We start from the raw sequence: 8,174 nt of genomic DNA on the forward strand, positions 1-8,174 counted from the left end.
GAGGGAAAAAAAGTTTTTTTTATATATTTTTGGGGGATATTTATTATAACAAAAAGTAAAAAATAATGTGTTTTTTTCAAAATCTATTTTTGTTTATAGCGCAAAAAATAAATACCGCAGAGGTGACCAAATACCATCAAAAGAAAGCTCTATTTGTGGGAAAAAAAGGACGCCAATTTTGTTTGGGATCCATGTCGCACGACCGCGCAGTTGTCAGTTAAAGCAACGCAGTGCCGAATCGCAAAAAGTGGTCTGGTCTTTGGCCAGCAAAATGTTCCGGGGGGCTGAAGTGGTTAATGACCAGAGCATTTTTTTGTGATATGACACTGCGTTGATTTAACTGACAATTGCCCAGTTGTGCGACGCTGTACCTAAACAAAACTTTATTTTTTTCCCACAAATAGAGCTTTCTTTTGGTGATATGTGATCACTTCTGTGTTTTTTTTTTTTCGCTATAATAAAACGACAATTTAAAAAAAAAATAGACTGACAACTTTTTGCTGTAATAAATATCCTCCAAAAAAATATAAAAAAACTAATTTCTTCCTCAGTTTAGGATGATGTGTATTCTTCTACATATATTTGGTAAAAAAAAAATTGCAAAGAGTGTATATTAGTCATTTTAAATGGGATTTGACTCAGTTTTTTTCCTATATTGAAAGGATTTTTATTTTATTTTAATTGTTGCACTTTAAGCATAATTAAAATCACTGCTCCTGAAAAAATGATTGCTTTAAAAAAAATAAACAACATTGATACATGGTCAGTACCCAGACCCCCCCCCCCCCCCCTTTCATGGCCAATTACTTGCATATAAGACTTCAAAATGGGCACTTTTGAATTATCCTGTTCGGCTCCCATAGACTTGAATGGGATATGCCATTCAGGTTAGAACATTTTCCCTGTTTGGGAGAACTGCTGCAAACTGAACAGGGGGGTGTTTGGCCCATCCCTACTCCCCAGTCAATAAACTTAGTAAAATTGATTTGTGAAGTCTGATTGGGTTGAACTCTGTTGTAGTATAATAGCAATAATATACACTGCCTAATTGCCCTAAAACTAGCCTGAGCCAAAAAGTGAGAAAAAATCAGCTTGAATCAGAAGCTTCCCACAGAGGTATGTGTGATGGATTTAATTTTGTATCGTGACTGTAAACCTGAGAATAGGGAAGACCTTCAGGTCGGGTTAGATAAGAGTTGTAACCCAACTTAGCTTGTTTGCTGAGATATTTGAGTTCTTGAAAGATTCACCTTAGTGTCTATATGGTAGAAAACTTGTGAATCAAAAGACTGGAAAACGCTTTTGGGCTTAAAGTGACTGTGAACGGTCCCTGCAATAGAAGTGCAATTGATTGCTGAAATATATGTAATTTCTGCAACAGGGCAGAGGTAGGAGACATGAGTCTTCAGAGAGATCAGTAGATTTCTTCTTCTACAGCAGAGTACTTTCATTTGTTTTTCTGATAGGGTCACTTTTAGAGATTGTTTTATAGACAAATGTAAAGACTTTTCTACCAACTTAGAGAGAATTTTCTTGCATCAGTAAAAACAACACAGTCACTTGTTTTGAATAAAGGGAGCAAATGATATGTAAAATGCAGCAATACATAAGCCGTCATCCAGTAATCTGGCATCATAAATTGTCTTTGTTAGACGTGATTGTTGCAATTATTCAGTTCATCATTATTTCATTACCTTACAGATATGAGTATCAAAATATTTTTTTGTTCAAGTTACATACTTTATACAGAACATTCTAGTAAGATTCGGCTTCTCAGGGATCTTGTACCCGGCAATGAGACAGTTGATGGTGAAGACTCCTCCGATGATGATGTCTCCATCCTGAACATATTCATAATCCTCGTACGCCGGTTCAATCTGGAGGTGACAAGCTGGTGATGCACTGTGGATATCATTGATCAGACATAATGTTAAACACATTAATAAAACAGGCCACATTGTTTTCCAAAATGAAATGTTTTCTTAAATCTGAACAAATGCAGAGGGAAAAAATCTGTACACCACACTACATAGTGTGAGCTGCCGTGTCTGTCGGTGCAGCAGGTCGGAGCCCTCTGTGCTCGGTTTATAAAGACGTGAAGTGCAGAGATTTAGATCCTCGAGTTTATTTAGTTGTAGAAAAGAGGAAAATAGGTCTTTGTATTTTAGTTAAAGCTTTGGTCTGCTTAAAATTTACATGAAAAGATTTTCTAAAAGCAATAGTTAAATAGAAAATAAAGCATTTCTAATAAAATATGTAATGTCATAAAAAGTATTTTTCTCTCTTTCTTTTCATGATTCCGTGTCTGTTCTGTTTTCTTGCCCATTTGATGCTCTTAAACGTTCCATACATTATGATAACATAAACAAATTGAATTGTTTACAGTCAAATCAATCTTGATGCCAACTATGCCCAATGTATAAGCAGATTGTTAACACCAGGCTCTCACCCTAGTGACTGGGATATGTCAAAATTGCAACCACCTTTCCAGCAGGATCATCCAAGCCTCAGAATCCTGTAAGAGCTTTCCCGAAAATTCAGTTATAGAGGGGTTTGGTAACTCAGGTCGTATCCATGGCTCATTATTACTCAGTATTATTACTCAGTCCAACATCAGAAAGGGAACTTCTTGACTCCAGAGACTTCTTGATTCTCAGTAGCTCCCGACACTGCTGACATTCCACCAGGCCAATGGGATCCTGAAGCCCTAAGCAGCCAGTCTGCTTCAAGTAATGGTAAACCCAAGAGCACTACTCCATCACAGTGCCATCCCTTGTACAGGCCAAGTATTCCTTCACCACAGAGCCCATTAGCATTTTCACTCACTCTTTATCCCAGCACATTACAGACACAGAACATTCAGCTGATTTAGGGAGCATTTAAACAACTTTAATGCAACACAACTGTTATCAAATGAGGTGTCGCTGGGAAAAGAGGCCTTTTCCCAGCGACACCTCGCATGCTTCCTTGTCAACGTCTACCTGTGACTCTCTCCCTCAATGGGTCCATATCTGCCTTCTGACAGCTCGCAGGGCACTAATGCGAACTTGGATCCACCCTTCTCCACCTCAAATTGCTTCGGTGAAACAAGCACTCCAAACCCTATTTCACATTGATAAACCGGACACTATCACCCAACATTCTACATCACTAAAATGCTTTATTGCCAGATGGCTTCGCTTCATGGAATGTGATTTCTCTCCAGAAGAGATCTCTTCTCACATGACTCCCTTCCGCTATACGGACTGGTACCTGCATGCAGACCTTGCCAATACCCTTGCAAAACTTAGAATCCAGGACACCTCCAACTCTTTCACCCCCCCATATTCCCTCCCCTAGGCATTCCACCCCCTCTATGTGATCAAGTAGTACCTTATTTGACATAGAGAATGGTGTAGCACTACAAGAAGACAATAGAATGCTTAGATAAACTTAATATAAACATTGATCAAGAAAATCCATATTAATCTGATTTGACAGCAGCAAGATCAAATAAATAAATCCGCTTGTGAGGACACCGCCACCAACACCCAAACACACTGCCTCTTACCAGCAGGTAGATAACACAGGCATAGGTGAACTTTCCAGCAACCACTCCTCGGCAGTAGGGGCAGTAAACTCAACAGCTCCTCCACTTGAATGTCAGTAAGCCTGGATGCCTCTCAGTGGCAGGTACTTGCCAACACAATTTTTTAAAAATTACCAACAATGCAATAATCCAATGAAAGAGAAAGGAACACTTCATAGTACAGACATCCCGAGCAAGTCAATTTATTGCAAAGTTTAAAAAGGAGATTACACTCACATTTAAATGACAGGTATTAGGCATGTGAATGGGAGAAACGTCCAGCGTTTCAAACCAAGAAGATATCCGCTGCGTCCCAGCAATACAATCGCGTCACACATTAAAAAGGCTTCTCCCTACGCGTTTCATCATCGTAGACGTCTTCAGGTGTGTGGCAGTACGTGTGTTGAGCTATAGTTTATAAAGGGGACGGCTTAATGATGGGTGGATCGATCTATAGACCAAACACAGGAAAGAGGAAGTTTGCTTGCTCTCCAACGTCCGGAAGTGGCCGTAGGAGCAAACCGTAACTGTTCCTATAGGAACGAATCAGGATCTAAAGGTTCTGAGTAACGGAAACAATTAGATAAACAGAATATACATAAGGAGGGGGTGAGCGCTAACACAGACCAGGACATTACACACAGGTAACAAATCAAAAGATGTTAGTCCAAAGTACAGCAGCGCAAATCCAAAATGTATATAAATAATAAAAGAACCGCACCAGGAGGCAGCGCCATATTGTGGTTAATACAACCAAATACATTGATAACAACAGTATCACAGGAAAATGAACATATTGCCTCAAATGAACATTTTTATTAAAAAAAAAAAATATGTAAAAATATATATTAAAAACTTTATTAAAAAGATATGAGGAGACAGAACTTAGAATCTATGGACTTATAATGCCAGTCAGCTATTATTAATAAAATAATTGACGTCTCACTCTATATTCATCCTATATGTAGCATAGCACCTGACCTGATAAATCCACTTGGTCTCTAAGCGCAATATTTCTCTGATGATATTGCTGCCTCTCCAATTGTTATTGAATTTATCAATCCCAAAGAACACAGTGCCCTTAGGGTCTCGATTGTGGCATAAGTCATAATGTTTGGACAAACTATGTTTCGGGAAGCCTTTTTTGATATTGGCCACATGTTCACTAATTGGCTCATTCAATTTAGTGATATGCTTCATATAAAGTCCCACTATTCATTCTCTTCCTTTCAATGTATTGGGGGTGGATGGGTATGTATATATTTCATGTTGCCTCATATAAAGTCCCAACCTTAGCTTTAGGTTTAGTTATTTATTTCTACACATGTTCACTAAGCCTAATGTGGAGCATGTGAATCATGTGGCCAATATACTGAAGTCCACATGGACAATGAACTACGTAAACAACATTTCTCGAAGTGCATGTGATGAAGGGCCTAATAGGAAACTGCTCACCAGTGGAGCTAGTCTTAAAGGATTCAGTGTATCTACTTTTGTTAGCATTGATTTTACATATAAGACACCCATATTCTGGAAAAAGTATAGTTGCTTAGGGGCTCAATAGCATTAGGAGCTATTTGTAGTCATAGTGGTGGAACACCTCTAAAAATCACCTGCGGCTGTTCTGGTAGGTGAGGACCCAAAACCCTATCGTTTCACTGAATAGTGTTGGTTGGAATAGGTGATTAAAAAGGAAAATCTAAAGGAATCATTACGGTCCTTTATCTTGGGCACCAAAAGGTCATCCCAGAATTTCTCATCTGCAGATCTAATAGCATCCTCCAACTTCAATGGCTGATAACCCTTCTCCAAGAATTTCAACTTGAGCATTGAGGCCTCATGAAGAAAGTAATTTCTGTATGTACAGTTCCTTTTAAGTCTCAAAAATTTACTTTTGGGAACAGATTTTAACCAGGCAGAGTGGTGACATCTATTGGAACTAATGAGAATTATGATCTGTCTCTTTTAAAAAAGTTGATGTAGTAATTTTACCCTCCATAATTTTAATATTCAGATCATATTCAGCAACTCAAATGGCCGATGATTAAAAGAGGCACATCTAAGTATGCAGACCTCTGGGGTAAAGATGTCTACATAGACCGTCCTCACCACCAGCTCTCACGGCTGTGAGTCTGCAATCGTGACCAGAAAGACTACCCTGCAGTAGAGCGATTGAACGGCTCATGGATCGCAGCGTGGAAGGGACGTAATCGATGGTGGTGAGGAGGATGGTCTATGTGGACAGCTTTACTCCGAATGTGTGTATACTTAGATGTTCCTGTTTTAATCATCAAGCATGTGAGTTGCTAAATGTTGTACCTTCATTAAATGTAACCATATTGCTACACTTAGCCCCTGTACACACGGTCGGAGATTTCCGCAACCAAATCCGTCAGATTTTGTCCGTCGGATCTTGTCCAAAACTGGAACCACGGTCGGACTAAGTTGTCGAAATATCCGATCATTCAGAACGTGATGACGTAATTTTGTTACGATGGGACTATATTCAGGCTAGTAGCCAATAGCTTTGATGTAGGAATTTGATCTGAGCATGCGTGGCACTTTGTCCGATCAAAATTCTCTACACATGATCGGAGTATGTCCGATCGAACCAGTTGGTTTGGGAAATATTTCCAACATGTTGGAAAATTGGGTCCGACGGATATTCCGACTGAATCGGTCTGATGCATACCACACACAGTCGGATTATCCGACGACATGGTCCGATAGGACACATTCCGATGGATTCTCTGACTGTGTGTACAAGGGCTAAGCCCCTGTACACACGGTCGGAGATTTCCACAACCAAATCCATCTGATTTTGCCCGCCAGATTTTGTCCGTCGGATCTTGTCCGAAACTGTTGCATACACACGGTCCGACAAAGTTGGCGAAAAATCCGATCTTTCAGAACGTGATGACGTAATTTCGTTATGATGGGACTATATTCAGGCTAGTAGCCAATAGCTTTGATGTAGGAATTTGATCTGAGCATGCGTGGCACTTGGTCCGATCAAAATTCTCTACACATGATCGGAGTATGTCCGATCGGCCCAGTTGGTCGGGAAATATTTCCAACATGTTGGAAAATTGGGTCTGACGGATATTCTGACGGAATCAGTCTGATGCATACCACACACAGTCGGATTATCCGACGACACAGTCCGATAGGACACATTCTGACGGATTCTCCGACCGTGTGTACAAGGCCTAAGAGGCACCTATCTTCTCTTAGTTGTGACATGACGCTACTTGTATATCAAGTCATCATGTATTTAAAAATTGAGCTTGTCTTGTAAAACGCTCTCAAACCAAGTTACTCTCAAACCAAGGTCTTACTGCTATGTGCAAACCTTACAATATATATATTGCTGATCTCAACAAAACAAACGTGCAAAAAGCATGTAGCTCCACCCTCAGTGCATTTCACCACACCCATCATGGCTTACTCATGGGGAAATGGGATGTCTATGCCTGTATATATTGCCAACACATATTGACCAGGTAACCAACAGCACCCCTGCCATCTTTAGCATGGCCCCTTGGCTCCTCCCGCCATCTTGGAATTGGGAATGAAGGCCTAATAATCACTACTTTTCTGTTTAATAACTCTGCTATCGTGCATAGTTATAGAGTAAGAGTCTCTCCCGCCTAGACTGCTATTTATTTATTATGTCTTCTATATTTATTTAAACTTCTATATTTACTTTTTCTTCCCCAATCTACACACACTGTTTCCTCTTCACACAATCACTTTAGTTCTTTTTTGATGACACCTTTTGCTTTCTATGGCCGCTTAATTTTTCACTTTACACGCAGATTTGGCTCGTGAGTTTGTGCCGGCCGGATGGCGCCTTGTGGGTTACCTCCGCTGACTTGTCCGCCTCGACTCCCGGGGATGGTGCCTCCAGGGGGCTGGCGGCGACCGACAACTAGCTACTGCCATGTTTGACCATTTCACGTAAGAATGTACTCTGGGTGGGTGTTTTTTCTTATCGCCCCAGGTTTACCGTAAATCTGTTAATAACAGACCATTTCTATACCATTTATATTTTTAGAGAAGACACACGCTTGCTCCTGACGAGTGGTATCTCAGCCACGAAATGCGTAGAGCTATCAACAGTCGTGTTTATTTTCAACTATGTCTAACTCTCCATATATTTTATCAACATTCTTCCCAATTGGATATCCGAGCCATTTGTCAGGCAGGCACTACCTTATATCTATGGTTTTATATTAACATGAATTTGGTGTACGGTGGAAAATTTTCTTGTGTTCATATTACTATGTATAGTTGTTTCATTATTTTTACTTTACTGTACCAAATATATTCTTATATGGAATTGATAATACTGACTGTATACTGTATCTATACTGTATCTATATTGATTAACTTTATGAACCAATTAATACATTTTCCCAATTGCTCACCAAATTTTATCTCATTGCACTCCCGCACCTCATGTAAAGTCCCACTCTTGTTGCTCTTCTCAATACTAGACTGCTATAAGGATGGGATTGCCTCTCTTCAGACACTCCGCCTATAATTGAAACCTAGGGATTCGCTTTACAGAGGGAAAGAGGAGTGAGGAGGATTGTACTCTGAC

The sequence above is a fragment of the Lithobates pipiens genome, unplaced genomic scaffold (genome assembly GCF_037356315.1).
Source record: "Lithobates pipiens isolate NorthernLeopardFrog02 unplaced genomic scaffold, aLitPip1_a1.2 Scaffold_24, whole genome shotgun sequence".
Classification (NCBI taxonomy): Eukaryota; Metazoa; Chordata; class Amphibia; order Anura; family Ranidae; genus Lithobates; species Lithobates pipiens.